Source organism: Scardinius erythrophthalmus (assembly GCF_964197995.2).
Source record: "Scardinius erythrophthalmus genome assembly, chromosome: 9".
NCBI classification, from domain to species: domain Eukaryota; kingdom Metazoa; phylum Chordata; class Actinopteri; order Cypriniformes; family Leuciscidae; genus Scardinius; species Scardinius erythrophthalmus.
Window position 1 is genome coordinate 2,214,281 of NC_138229.1, and position 16,541 is coordinate 2,230,821.

Here is a 16,541-nt window from a genome sequence, read left to right on the forward strand (position 1 = left end):
GCACTTAAGTGGGCAGTGGTAGACAAGTTTCATGATTACTTGTATGGTGCACGATTTACAGTAAGAACAGACAACAACCCACTTACTTACATACTTACCACTGCAAAGCTCAATGCAGCTGGTCACCGGTGGTTAGCTGCGCTATCCACATACAACTTCAACATACAGTATAAACCTGGAAAAAGCAACATTGATGCTGATGCTCTGTCGCGCAACTTTTCTTCCACTGCAGAAGAACAAGACTGGAAAGAAATATCACCTTCTGGTATTCAGGCCCTGTGCAAAACGATGAACACTCAAAAGTGTGTAGAGCAGTTGGGAGTGTCTCCTGAAGTCATACCTGAATGCTCTGCATTTCCCACCAGACTAGACGTTGGTTCCCTTGAGCATTTGAGTTCCCATGACTTAATAAAAGCTCAGGAAGAAGACCCTGCTATTTCTCCAGTGAGACATGCTGTGAAAAAAGGGCAGTTGTTTTCATTATCCAGGGATAAAGATCCTGAAGTACACCTACTACAGAAAGAAGGATCCAAACTTGTAGTAAGGAGAGGACTATTATTCCGGGTTGTAAAGAGACAACACCATGAAGAGTGTCTTCAACTTGTTTTACCGCAGAAGTATCGGTCCATGGTCTTACAGTCCCTGCATGATGAAACTGGACATCTAGGAGTAGATAAGACCACTGCCTTAATAAAAGATCGTTTCTATTGGCCGAGGATGTCAAATGAAATTGACCAGTATGTGAAGAACTGTGGAAAGTGTATTCTTCGTAAGACACAACCCCAAAGAGCTGCACCTTTGAAGCAGATCACCAGCAATGGTCCCATGGATCTTGTTTGTATTGATTTCTTGTCCTTGGAGCCGGATTCCAAAGGAGTGTTCAACATCCTTGTAGTTACTGATCACTACACTAGGTACGCTCAAGCTTTTCCGACGAAAGACCAAAAAGCTCTCACTGTTGCCAAAGTGTTATGCGAAAGATATTTTGTTCACTACGGATTACCAGCACGTATACATTCGGATCAGGGACGAGACTTCGAAAGCAAGTTAATCCATGAGTTGCTGAAGATGTTGGGGATTCAAAAGTCAAGAACGACCCCATATCATCCTCAGGGGGACCCGCAGCCAGAACGGTTCAACCGAACTTTGCTGTCGATGCTTGGGACTCTTGACAAGTCTCAGAAGCAAAAGTGGAGTCAGCATGTCAGTCAACTAGTACATGCTTATAATTGTACAAGAAACGACGCAACCGGATATTCCCCCTATGTCCTCATGTTTGGACGAGAAGCAAGACTCCCAATTGATCTCTGTTTCTCTGTCTCATCTGAAGGCGAAGCAGAAAATTACCAGCAATATGTATCTAAGCTAAGATCAGACCTAAAAAGGGCCTACCGAGTAGCTTCAGATGCTGCAGACAAGAGCCACCAGAAGAACAAAAGACTTCATGATAAGAGAGTTCGAGATCAAATACTTGAAGAGGGAGATCGAGTTCTACTAAGAAATCTAGGAGTTACAGGAAAGAACAAACTGGGAAACAAATGGAGTTCCTTACCGTATGTGGTCGTTAGTAAGATGCCAAACTTACCTGTCTACCGTGTAAAACCTGAGAAAGGTAAGGGAATTGTCAAGACATTGCATAGAAATCATCTTCTGCCTATCGGATATCGCGTTCGGGAAACCATCAGGCCTGCAACGTAGAGTGTGTGTGGTAATGAGAGCGTGAATGTGGGCCCACTTAAGTGAGTTTTGATTTGAATTGCTGAGTAGTTCATTGAATACCTATTTGAAGACTGTGTTATTGAGTTTAACAGTTAGACATGTGAGGGTGTTTAACACTTGTGAGATAAGTGTTTGGTTTATTTTCTGAAATTGTAAATCCTTTAAACTTATTTAATTTGATATTTAATTTTATTCCAAAAGATTGTTTTGAATTTTCCTATTTTAATTTATTACATTTCACATTCAAATACATAAAAAAGACTCGTAAGACAAGCTTTTGATTCAATAGTCTTTATTGCTGCTGAAGGGGATGGAATAACGTTACATGTGATTATTACACAAATACTTACCCAGGCCCCAGCTGTAATATAGTGGGTATCATTACTGGGGTTACAAGAGGCTTTTTTACGGTGACCGGGAGGGGACATGTTCGGTTCACTTATTTTTGTCGTGGCCACAACATATAAACTCGTGGGAACGTGATATTAAAGGGGTGGTTCGGGATTTTTGACATCGGACCTCATTTTTAAGTCAGCCTGGTTGTTATTCATCAGTGGAGACATTTTTTAAAAAAAATTATCCAGTCCTTATATTTGGATAGTTAGCCGATGCTAGGCTAGCGCGAGTCAAGGGTAGATGTTAGCCAGCCATTAAAAACCGTTTTACCCACTCCACAGTGCACCAAACGCAAATCAATTATAACACTAGACTATCGATGCAAATGTACGTTGAGAGAATAATGTTAGAAATCAAACTTACCTTTCATCTCAATGATCCCAAAGGAACTAGTTTCTCAGCAGCTGCGGAATTTTACTTTGCTCCAGTTAGTAATGCGGCAAAAAGTAAACACAGAAAAGAAGCGCACTACAGCGTGTGCAGTACATGTGTGTACCGGCTCACTCGGTTGCCTAGGTAATCAATATCACTCCGCTGCTGCTGTAGACAAGGCTTATGATTACAGGGAACAAATTATAACTAATGCAATGTGATGAAAGGTAAGTTTGATTTCTAACATTATTCTCTCAACGTACATTTGCATCGATAGTCTAGTGTTATAATTGATTTGCGTTTGGTGCACTGTGGAGTGGGTAAAACGGTTTTTAATGGCTGGCTAACATCTACCCTTGACTCGCGCTAGCCTAGCATCGGCTAACTATCCAAATATAAGGACTGGATAATTTTTAAAAAAAAATGTCTCCACTGATGAATAACAACCAGGCTGACTTAAAAATGAGGTCCGATGTCAAAAATCCCGAACCACCCCTTTAAGTCGTGGGAACGTCATAATATCTCGTGGGAACGTCATATTAAGTCGTGGCCACGAGATCATTTTGTTGAGGTAACGACATCATTATGTCGTGGCCACGCGATGCAAAGTCGTGGCCTCAAGATCATATGTTGAGGGAACGATATATTTTTCTCGTGGCCACGAGATCATTTTGTTGAGGTAACGACATCATTATGTCGTGGCCACGTGTTGAGGGAGCCACAGCGGCCAATACTGTAACCGTACCAGACTGGGCTACAGCAGAGATGGAGATGACAGAAGAAATAACATTTTACTTTAAATTAGGAATGTCATATAAAGATATAGTGCGGTCTTTGCCATTAAGACATGGGTATGTTATAAAGATAAGCGCATTCTTAGACTTTTTTTTGTCGCACGCATATTTAGGGACCGTCTCAAAATTACATGCGACATTGGCGTAAACGTTTCTAACTTCAACAGCATTTGAAGACAATGACTTTCAGTCATAAAACCAATTGTACATTGTTCACCCAGGTCTCATGTATGATGCACACCTTTTAGATTTTTGATATTTATGACAATAAACTGCTAAATCATATGCAAATATTGCTATGTATTTCACTAATGTATGGGATCATATACAGAATATGACAATATTTAAAGCTCAATAGCATTTGAAGACAGTGACTTACAGTCATAAAACCAACTGTACATTGTTCAAATAGGTCTCATGTATGATGCACACCTTTAATATTTTTGATATGACAGTAAACTGCTAAATCATATGCAAATAATGCTATGTATTTCACTACTGTGTGGAATCATATACAGAATATGACCACATTTAAAGCTCAATAGCATTTGAAGACAATGACTTACAGTCATAAAACCAACTGTAGCCTACATTGTTCATCTAGGTGTCAGGTATGTGGCAGTAGTGAAATAGGCCTACAATATGATTTAGCAGTTTATTGTCATAAATATCAAAAATCTAAAAGGTGTGCTTCATACATGAGACCTGGGTGAACAGTGTACAGTTGGTTTTATGACTGTAAGTCATTGTCTTCAAATGCTATTGAAGTTAGAAATGTTTATGCCAATGTCGCATGTAATTTTGAGACGGTCCCTAAATATGCGTGCGACAAAGTCTAAGAATGCGCTTCATGTGTCTTTCACTTATAACGTACCCCAGGGCTCTCAAGTCTCACGCATTGGGCGTGAGACACACGCAATTCAACCAGTTCACACGCTCACACGCCACACCGTGTATTTCTCACGCTGAAAAGGCAATGCCAACCAAGTTGTCCTGCGAGCTTTATATATAACGTTGTATACGAGGCGCAGGCACACAAAGTGAAGTTTCCTGCCGCCAGCACGTATCTCGGCCAGATTGCGTTCGTTACAAGGCAACATAGATGCGCGAACACACGGAAGTTGACGGAACATTCTCGGCCACCGGACGTTCGTTACTAGGTAACCAACAACATTGCGCGAACACACGTCGTAATGGAGAAGGTAAGTTGGAAGAAAGCTCGTCTAACGTTTTTAGGCTAGAACATTTAATATATAGCCCATCGTTTACATTATTATTAATGCAGTTAAAAACTCTACAACTACTCTGCAACCAGGCCAGAAGCTTTGGCTCAGTTTGGCTAGCTTACGTTTTCTTAAACTAAGGGAATGTTAGTGGGTATGGGAAGGAATGAAGATGTATTTCTTCATTTTATTTTAAATACATTTAAATTTGTTTATTTTATTTTAAATTCTATATTATACTGTATTAATAGTCTTTCTAGTTACATTAAGGCTATGTATTAAAGCAGAGTGCTCTGGGTAATATTTTATATCCTGTCAAAACATACATTAATCATTGCCATTGCATTTGTATTTTTCAAACACAAAACACATTTCATAAGCTGGAGTGTGTACTCTTGTGTACACACACACACACACACACACACACACACACACACACACACACACACCTTAATAATACTCTAATATGTCATTTGTTCACAATGTCCCATGCACCACACAATAAATAATTACCGGTATACCATTTTGACTAGACATTCAAAATGCAAAAAGATTTGTTTTTCCAAACTGTTTGGAGCAATTTGTTATATTTTTGTAATTTTTGTATAACTTATTTGTAATTTTGAAATATAACATTAAAGAGTATATTTGATGTGATCAATTGCTCTGTCATTTATCAGATTTACCAATTGTTATAATTTCAATTTGGGCTGGTTAATTATGAACAATGGGTAAAATTGGGGGGCGGGGACATATGGGGGCGTGGCTTCATTAGGGCTCCTCCCCTTACCGCATGTGATCTCACTCCAAGCTTTTGGTAAAACTTGAGAGCCCTGGTACCCATGTCTTAATGGCAAAGACCGCACTATATCTTTATATGACATTCCTAATTTAAAGTAAAATGTTATTTCTTCTGTCATCTCCATCTCTGCTATAACTCAGTCTATGGTACGGTTAGGCCTACAGTATTGGCCGCTGTGGCTCCCTCAACGCGTGGCCACGACATAATGATGTCGTTATACCTCAACAAAATGATCTCGTGGCCACGAGAAAAATATATCGTTCCCTCAACATATGATCTTGAGGCCACGACTTTGCATCGCGTGGCCACGACATAATGATGTCGTTACCTCAACAAAATAATCTCGTGGCCACGACTTAATATGACGTTCCCACGAGATATTATGACGTTCCCACGACTTAATATCACGTTCCCACGAGTTTATATGTTGTGGCCACGACAAAAATAAGTGAACCGAACATGTCCCCTCCCGGTCACCGTACTTTTTGGCCATAGCTTCCAATAGTAAATGCACTCTTAAAAACAAATGTAGGGTGAATGCAGGTAAAGTGGGCCGTTTAGTTTGATTTACTGTGCTCAATGGGTTAACACTTTAGGAGCATGACAATTGGAAATTTTAGCAGTGATTTATTTGTTGAAGCTAGTTCTACTTAAGCTTCAGTTTTTTGTGTCTATTGGAGTATAATACTCTGTATAAGGAGTGTTGTGTTAAACTAAGTCAAGAGGCTTCTGGGCTTGGTAGGCCTCTGCTGGCTTGATAGGCCTCAGCTGGAGGAGGGCCTGAATATCCGCATTTCTTGACATCATTCAATCGTAACAATAACCTTGTGTACATCTTGGTAAGATAAACATTTTGGACATCATTTAACTACAAAAATTGTCTTGGTACATCTTGGTAAGATCATGCCTCCTAAGCAAACTAGAGCTGCAGCGTGCGAGGAAGAGTCTGTTGTTACCATGAGTGTACTTTCTCAAATGATGGAGCAGCAGAAAGAGTTTTATAAAGACATGCTAACTCAGCAGCAAGATAATTTTAAATGTTTCATACAAGTGATTATGGAGGGAACAAATAAGAGATTGGATGGTGTTATACGCGATGTACAAGAGTTGAAGACAAGTCTGGAATTCTCACAACAAATGATGGATGAGATAAAATCAGGATACAAAGATACTGGAGCCAAAATAAAATCTTTTGAAAACGACATAATGAATCTAAAACGAGACATTGGTGACATGTTTACTAAGTATGACTACATTGAGAGTTAACATAAAAGGAAAAATCTAGTCATCGATGGTATAACAGATGATAAGGAAGAGAGTTGGAGTGGTTTGGAGCAGAAGATACAACACATGTTCTCCAATAACCTGGTACTGGACGGGAAGATCGAAATTGAGCGTGTCCAGAGGATGGGTCAGTACCAGAAGGGTGGAAGGCCTAGGAGAATTATGGTGAATCTGATGCGTCTTAAGGATAAACAATGTATTCTTTCCTCTGCTAAGAAGCTCAAGGGGACTAACATTTATATAAATGAAGATTACTCTGAGGCTGTGCTTCAAAGAAGAAAGGAACTGTGGCCAAAGCTTAAAGCTGCTAGAGCCCAAGGTCATAAGGCAATTCTAAGGTATGATAAATTGGTAATTTTGCCAAGAGATGAAAGGATTCAGGACTGAGATACATTTCAAGGTAAAAAGATTATGTTTTTGACGTGTTTTGTGATTGCATTCCTTGTATTATACTAATGTGTACAACTAAAACTAGTAAAGGTTTGGTTTTGGCACATTTAAATATTTGTAGTATACGGAATAAAACTCATGACATTATTAATTTAGTGCATAAACATTCAATTAATATATTAGCCCTATCTGAGACACATCTCGATAGCTCTATTAAGAATTCTGAATTATCACTTAAAGGTTTTAATGTTTTTAGAAAGGATAGAAACAAATTTGGTGGTGGTGTAGCTATCTGTGTGCAAAGTAACATTCCTTGTAGGTTAAAACATAATTTAAAATGCAATGACATTGAAGCTATATGGATAGAAATCCATGTACCTTATATGAAACCAGTGCTTGTTGGATGCTGTTATAGACCACCTGATGCACACGTTGATTATCTGATATGCTTAGGTGAAATGCTTGATAAAATCTCTGATGTCAATTGTGAACTCTATTTGTTTGGAGATATGAATATTGATTGGAATGATGACAAATGTACAAAGAAAAAGAAATTGCTTTCCTATATAAGTGTTTGTAATTTACATCAAATAGTTAATATGCCAACTAGAATCTTTAGCAATAAGGTGGGCATTACAACAGCAACATGTATTGACCATATTTATACTAATGTACCAGAATTATGTACTGATGTAGTGTCAATACCAGTAGGGTTCAGTGACCACAATCTCATTGCTGTTAATAAGAAAGCTAAAGTCCCTAAAGCTAAAACTACTTTTAGTAATTATAAAAGGTCTTATAAAGTATCCGCTATCGAAAATATTGTGGGAGAAGTAGCAAATGCTGACTGGAAAAATGTTTACTGTGAAAACAACCCTGAAAATTCTTTAAATGTTTTTATGAGTGTGCTCTTGAACATTGTTGATAAATATGCACCGATGAAAAATAGGGGATCAAAATCACATACTGCGAGGTGGATTGATCCAACATTGAAAAATATGATGAAGCAAAGAGATGAAGCTAAACATGTTGCTGTGATAACGAGATCATTGGACGATAGACTAAAATACTGTAAATTAAGGAACGAAGTTACTAAAATAAATAAAAGGAAGAAGAAAGAGTATTATAAAAATAGAATTGACAGTGTTAAGTATGATGGTAAAAAACTGTGGCATATTCTAAATGAAATTATGGGTAGAAACAGAAATGCATTACCTTCTTTTGTAGAGTCCGATGGACGTTTTATAACTGAATCCAAAGACATTGCTGATTATTTTAATAATTATTTTATAAATAAAGTTAGTAATTTAAGAAAAGGTTTTAGTACACAAAAATTTAATTATTGTGAATTGATTAAAAATGAAATTATGGCTGATAAAGTGTGTAGCTTTAATTTTAATAGTGTGCAAACTGCAGAAGTTATGGCCCTGTTAAAGTCTCTTCCAACACATGGTAGTCAAGGCACAGACAACATGGACAGCATAGTATTGAATAAAACAGCTGAATATATTGCTGCTCCGTTATGCTATATATTTAATCTGTGTATAACGAGTGGGATCTATCCATCTTTGTGGAAGGAAGGGAAAATTATTCCATTAATAAAAGACAATCGATTAACTTTTAATGGGCATAACTGTAGACCTATAAGTATTTTGCCTGCGCTCAGTAAAGTCCTGGAAAAAATTATTCATACACAAATTTGTAATTATTTCCAGAATAATAATTTGATGACTATGTTTCAGCATGCATATAGAAAGGCACATTCTACCAGTACAGCTCTTACACAAATGACTGATGGATGGCTTAGAAGTATGGATAATTCGGAATTAGTTGGTGTGGTCATGTTGGACTTCAGTGCTGCTTTTGATGTAATAGACCATCAAATTTTAATTGAGAAATTACAGAGTTACGGATTTTCTCCTTCTGCTGTTACATTAATGAAAAGTTATCTTTCACATAGAATGCAACGGGTTTTTTATAACGGTTCTTCATCTAATTATAAAAGTTTAGTTTGTGGTTTACCACAAGGTAGTTGTTTAGGTCCTCTTCTGTTTTCGGTTTTTATCAATGATTTGCCCTTAACAGTCAAAATAGCGTCAATGACAATGTTTGCTGATGACTCAACTGTTTACTATGCTTCAGATTCATGTGACAAACTTAATCAGGTTTTGTCTAGAGAATTAGATTCAGTGTACAAGTGGGTTAGTGGAAACAAATTAGTATTAAATATATCCAAAACTAAAAGCATGATCATTGGATCAAAACAAAAATTGATGCTTAAACCAAAATTAAAGTTACATTTAGCCGGGCAAAGAATACAAACAGTAGAAAAGGCTAAACTGTTGGGTTTTGTTATTGATAGTAGTCTTTCATGGACAGAACACATAAATACTATTGTTAACAGAATAGGATGCGGCATTGCAGTAACAAAAAAATGCTGTCAGTATGTGAATCAGAAAACTTTAAAAATAGTAACAGAGTCATTAATATTGTGTCACTTGTCATATTGCACTGAGGTGTGGTCCTCAGCATCAAAAAAGGACTTGACAAAAATTCAGGTTGCACAAAATAAAGCAGCAAGACTTGTTCTGGGCTGCTCAATTGAAACAAGTAGAGATCAGATGTATTCTACTCTTTCATGGCTCACTTTAAACCAAATAATAACAGTTACTTTAAGTACTATGATATATAACACATTGAAAATGAAAATGCCTATTACTCTGTTTAATCAAATAGTGTATTGTAATTCCGTGCATAACCATGACACCAGAAAGGCAAATAATGGTCATATAACGACCCCCTATCCAAAAACTAATTTTATGAAGAAAACAGTATTGTATAGAGCTATTGTCATTTGGAATAACATTCCCATTCAAGTGCGTCAGCTTTGTAATAAGCTGTCATTTAAAAAAGGTGTCAGGTGTTTTTTATTGATGTAGGTTTTGTTATTTTGATTTTAAGCTAGGTTATTATAATAATGTTATATTTATTCTGATTATAAATTGAAATTAAATTGTATGTATGTATGAGTATGTGTTTGCTTGTGTATGTAGGTATAGATATGAAATATGTATGTGTTAATTGTTATGATGAAATGTTTTTGTTGTTCTGTAATAATGTACAATTTTGAGCGGACCCCAGGGAGACTAGCTGACTGCATAGACTTTCAGCTAATGGGATCCTAAATAATAAACAAATAATAAACAAATAAACAATGGCCTTTAATTAAAGATACACTATTTCTTTAAATGATCAAATGGTTTTGGTTGATGCAATATGACACTGGAGGGTGTGGCTACATCTCAAGGGAGGACACCCTTATTGTTGAAGGTAGACATAACCTCTGACATAAGATTTTATTTTCTAAATTAAAAGGTTTCTCGCTAAATGTCAACAAATGGGTATATTATTCTGACAGTTTGTTACTGCAGTTAACAGGGAATCAAAATGCAAAAATTATTTTAAAATGTGTAGTTTTTCTTGTAAAGTGTTTAAAGTTAATTGTAAGATTTTTGTAATAAAATAACCAAAACTCACTTGCAAAGTGTGATGCATTTCCTGCAGTTGTGTACTTCCAGTATCCTAAAAGTTTCCAAAGATAATGGCTCGTCCATGTTTTCTTGTCGCCTGTCAATGACGTAATATCCGCGTTATCCCTGGTTTCCGCTCGTACTGCCATAGTAGAGGTCCTGGGTAAGATATGTATGCACTTCATTTAGCGGAGAATATTTCAACTGTTACAGACTAATATGACCCCATTGAGCAACGTGGTATATGTGCCAAAATCTCTACCTGGGACGAAAGTCCTGAAAATGACCACAACCGGTGACACTATTATCACACAACAGGTGAATGGGACTTTTTCTTCTCTTTATAGATATCCCCATACATTTCTACCAGATTAATCTTCATATTAAAAAAAATACATTTTGTATTACACGGTCTAAAAAATTAAAATATGCAAATGAGGCGCTATCTCATTAAATGTGTACATATAAACCCTTGAAGCTACAGATTTTCTGAGGTGATCACAATGTTCACAAAGACCATGATTATAAGGTCATAGAAGAATGTAAGCATTCTGATTTGATATTGTCATGAGCTGCTCCGAGACTCGAAGGTAGAGATCCAAATGCAGCTTTTATTTAAGGGGCAATTCAAAGGCGTAATCCAAAGTACAGGCAATGGGTCAAAACACAGGAAGACAGTCCAAACAAACAAGTAAACAAACAAACAAAAAAAAAACAGGCAGGGGTCAGAGGCAAAAGAGTAATCCAGGGAACAGGCAAGAAATCCAAAAAACCAAGAGACATGAAAACAGGGAAAATGCTCGGAAATGCAGACTAACAGTACAACAAGACTTCGCAGTGAGTGAATGAATGAACATGGTATAAATAGACAGACTAACAGGATGAGACAGGTGAATGCAATCAGTGAATGAGGTACAGGTGAATGTGATCAGTGATAAGTGATGATGAGTCCAGGCAGTGAGTTATGGGAACTGTAGTTTGTGAGTGAATAGGAGTCTTATGTGGAGTGCCCTCTGGTGGCTCTCAAGGGCACTCCAGCTGGTGATCGTTACATAGCCCCCCCTTTAAGGAGCGGATTCCAGACGCTCCTAAACTATCCAGGAGGGAGGTGGAGCGGAGGCGGACCCGGGGGCGGGATGGAGGGCCAGGCCCGTGGAGCGGCAGAGGACCTGGATACTGAAGCAGGATGGGAGGCCAGGGCGGATCAGGCTGTGCAGGCGACCAGGGGGAAGACAACCCTTCAGGCGGCCAGGGAGGGGACGAACCGTCAGGCGGCCAGGGCGGAGACGACCATTCAGGCGGCCTGGGCGGAGACTTTCCCTCGGGCGACCAGGGCGGAGTCAACAGTCCATCAGACGACCAAGGCAGAGACAACAGTCCATCGGGCGGCCAGAGCGGAGACTTTCCCTCGGGCAGCCACGGCGGTGAAGACCCCTCGGGCGGCCACGGTGGCGAAGACCCCTCGGGCGGCCACGGCGGAGGAACTGGAACAGACACCAACGGCTCAGGAACTGGAACTGACACAGACACTGGCTCCAGCTCAGGAACTGGAACAGACACCGGCTCAGGGAAAGGCATGTCGGCAGCCATCTCTGCTGAGGGTAACTCTGCTGAGGACACTGGCTCGGCGGAGACCATCTTGTCCGGAGACACTGGTTCGGCGGAGACCATCTTGTCCGGAGACACTGGTTCGGCGGAGACCATTTTGTCCTGAGACACTAGTTCAGTGGCGGTGGCCATCTTGTCCGAAGACACAGGCGTGTAGTCGGCCATCTTGTCCGAAGACACAGGCGTGTAGTCGGCCATCTTGTCCGAAGACACAGGCGTGGAGTCGGCCATCTTGTCCGAAGACACAGGCGTGGAGTCGGCCATCTTGTCCGAAGACACAGGCGTGGAGTCGGCCATCTTGTCCGAAGACACAGGCGTGGAGTCGGCCATCTTGTCCGAAGACACAGGCGTGGAGTCGGCCATCTTGTCCGAAGACACAGGCGTGGAGTCGGCCATCTTGTCCGAAGACACAGGCGTGGAGTCGGCCATCTTGTCCGAAGACACAGGCGTGGAGTCGGCCATCTTGTCCGAAGACACAGGCGTGGGAAGAAGAGGAACAGATTCAGGCTCAGTAGGACGAGACTCCTGACGGGCAGACGTTACGTGAACAGTCTCTGGATCGGCAGACGTGACGTGAACAGTCTCTGGATCGGCAGACGTGACGTGAACAGTCTCTGGATCGGCAGACGTGACGTGAACAGTCTCTGGATCGGCAGACGTGAAGTGAAGCGTCTCTGACCTTGACGGGACCAGCGGCGGCGAGGGCTTTGAGCTGGTTAGGACCAGCGGCGAAGAGGGCTTTGAGCTGGGCGGGACCAGCGGCGAAGAGGGCTTTGAGCTGGGCGGGACCAACGGCGAAGAGGGCTTTGAGCTGGGCGGGACCAGCGGCGAAGAGGGCTCTGAGCTGGGCGGGACCAGCGGCGAAGAGGGCTCTGAGCTGGGCGGAACCAGCGGCGAAGAGGGCTCTGTGCTGGGCAGCGGCGAAGAGGGCTCTGTGCTGGGCAGCGGCGAAGAGGGCTCTGTGCTGGGCAGCGGCGAAGAGGGCTCTGTGCTGGGCAGCGGCGAAGAGGGCTCTGTGCTGGGCAGCGGCGAAGAGGGCTCTGTGCTGGGCAGCGGCGAAGAGGGCTCTGTGCTGGGCAGCGGCGAAGAGGGCTCTGTGCTGGGCAGCGGCGAAGAGGGCTCTGTGCTGGGCAGCGGCGAAGAGGGCTCTGTGCTGGGCAGCGGCGAAGAGGGCTCTGTGCTGGGCAGCGGCGAAGAGGGCTCTGTGCTGGGCAGCGGCGAAGAGGGCTCTGTGCTGGGCAGCGGCGAAGAGGGCTCTGTGCTGGGCAGCGGCGAAGAGGGCTCTGTGCTGGGCAGCGGCGAAGAGGGCTCTGTGCTGGGCAGCGGCGAAGAGGGCTCTGTGCTGGGCAGCGGCGAAGAGGGCTCTGTGCTGGGCAGCGGCGAAGAGGGCTCTGTGCTGGGCAGCGGCGAAGAGGGCTCTGTGCTGGGCAGCGGCGAAGAGGGCTCTGTGCTGGGCAGCGGCGAAGAGGGCTCTGTGCTGGGCAGCGGCGAAGAGGGCTCTGTGCTGGACTGGATCAGCGGTGAAGGCTGTCTGAAGTTTGCTGTCTCAGGGGCGGCGGGCACGACGCATACTGCCCTGGCTTCGGCAGATCTGGCGTAAAGTGTGGGCTCGGCTGGACTGGCGTGAAGTGCAGGCTCGGCTGAACTGGCGTGAAGTGCGGGCTCAACCTCGCCCACTATGAAGGGAGACCCACAAAATAGCAAAACAAAATCTATATATTGAACCAGAGTCCATCCGGGATCAACCTCAGGCAAAGAAAAACTCACGTCCTGATCCAGTCCCATCCAAAAGCAATCCTTGAGTTCCCCATCGTCCAGCGGGGCCAGGTGGCAACAAGCCACAAACTCACCCACATAGTCCTCTATGGGGCGACCATCCTGGAAGATGGAGCAGAGTCTACTTACTGGGTCCATGTTTGTCATTGCTGCTGGATCTGGGTGTGGCGAAGTCTTCTGTCATGAGCTGCTCCGAGACTCGAAGGTAGAGATCCAAATGCAGCTTTTATTTAAGGGGCAATTCAAAGGCGTAATCCAAAGTACAGGCAATGGGTCAAAACACAGGAAGGCAGTCCAAACAAACAAGTAAACAAACAAACAAACAAACAAACAAACAAACAAAACAGGCAGGGGTCAGAGGCAAAAGAGTAATCCAGGGAACAGGCAAGAAATCCAAAAAACCAAGAGACATGAAAACAGGGAAAATGCTCGGAAATGCAGACTAACAGTACAACAAGACTTCGCAGTGAGTGAATGAATGAACATGGTATAAATAGACAGACTAACAGGATGAGACAGGTGAATGCAATCAGTGAATGAGGTACAGGTGAATGTGATCAGTGATAAGTGATGATGAGTCCAGGCAGTGAGTTATGGGAACTGTAGTTTGTGAGTGAATAGGAGTCTTATGTGGAGTGCCCTCTGGTGGCTCTCAAGGGCACTCCAGCTGGTGATCGTTACAGATATAAAGAAAATGGCTAAAAAACAGTCAACCTATTACATACAACTAGCAACAAACAGGAATTGCCAGTTATGTATAAACCTAAACTTTAAAATCTTACATTTCCTACCTGTTCTAAATATTGCTGTCCTCACCTCCAACTTTTTTTTTTCAACAAAAATGTACTTGGCAGCCATAGTGACCTGAGGTCATAGCAGAGCACATGGCTGTCAAGCAAGATGACTTGTGAGATCAAGAAAAGTAAGGAAATCTACTCTTTATTCTTTGTGTTGGCGTGTAGACTTATTACGTGTCATTATTATATGAGTTGTAATTTTGTGTATTTAAATAATTATAATGAATTTGTATAAGTTTTATATTTAATTTGGTGTGTATTGTAGCTAGCTGCTAATGTTTTTGTTTTGTTTTTTTGCAAAATGGGGAAAATGTCATGTTGTCAAATGTCTCAGACAAGTTGATGAAGTTACAGTGTCTTCATGTCATGAAGTTATTCCTCACAAAGAACAGATAAGTTGGTAAATACCAATTACTCATATTTGAAACCTTACTTTACAAAATTCCAAAAGATCTGGAAAGAGTGAGAGAACAACTTATCCATCCAGTGTCACATAGATAATACTTCATTGGACTGGGCTACAGCGGGAAACATGGTGAGATAAGATTTAATTAATTAATTTCAATTTATCTGTGGATTATGGGGGTTAAAAAATAGAAAAGTGACATGCCTATGGGATCAACTTTTGTTTGCAACTTTTGTCTCTGTCTAACAGAGAGTACAATACAAATGGCAGAAGCATTCTTGGTCAAATGTCTCAAACTATCAACGGACATGGAGACATTTCTGCGTTCGTTAGTAATGACCTTAAGATGGAGGACCGCTTGCACCTCAACTAATGCAAGAAAACATATACAAAGAGCCTATTATCAACAGCAGCTTTGGGTCCAAGCACCATTTACAGACGCCACCGCGATCGCAGATGCTTATGGTTTTGTAAGAAAGGGCAGTTTATTAGTCCCTGAGATTGTAATCTCAAAACCTGAAGGTTTGCCAGATCCCTGCTAGTGTGGCAAGTGTGCACACAAGAATGGGTGTCCCTGTCGGGGAGCTGGTATCCGTTGGTGCAAGTACTGCAAATGCACGGGAGGCAACAGTTGTAAAAATCCTATCACTGAATGAGCTCTCATCATCATCCCCATACCTGGAATCTGTTGTGAAAGTTTTACGTTGCAACACAGGGAATAAACCTGTTGTTTTGTATTTCTCACTTAAGTTAACATTCCAATGATAATAGCAAGGTTGGATATAAAATGTCTGTATATTAATATGCTTGTTTTCTTTCTTTTAAAAAAGTCCCTTGCTTGTATACAATTGTATTTATAATTTTCCATTCAATACAGCACAAAACAGACATTATTTTTATGACAGTGTAATACAAAAATTATTTCTCTTTATATGAAGATTAAACTGGTAGAAATTTATGAGGATATCTATAAAGAAAAAAGTCCCATTCACCTGTAGTGTGATAATAGTGTCACCGGTTGTGGTCATTTTCGGGACTTTCGTCCCGGGTAGAGATTTTGGCACACATCCCACGTTGTTCTAGTCTATAACAGTTGAGATATTCTGCACTAAACGAAGTGCATACATATCTTACCCAGGACATAGACTAATAATATACACAAACGCGGCAATCGGGTAAACAAGATCAAGTGGATAGGCAACAGAGATCTTTTTTTTTTTTTTTTTTTTTGCATTAAATTATACAATGTTTCTGCAGGTATTACACGCAAGAGAAGTTAAGACGTACAAAGATACGTTAAAAATGTCGTCAAATTCTTTATACTAAACATGAAGATTGGGGTTTATACATATAGGAACTACAATGGTTATATTTGTAAAATGTAACGTGTAATTTAGATAGGCCTACCTAGATGTTTTTTTCTTTTGTTTTCTTTATTCTTTAA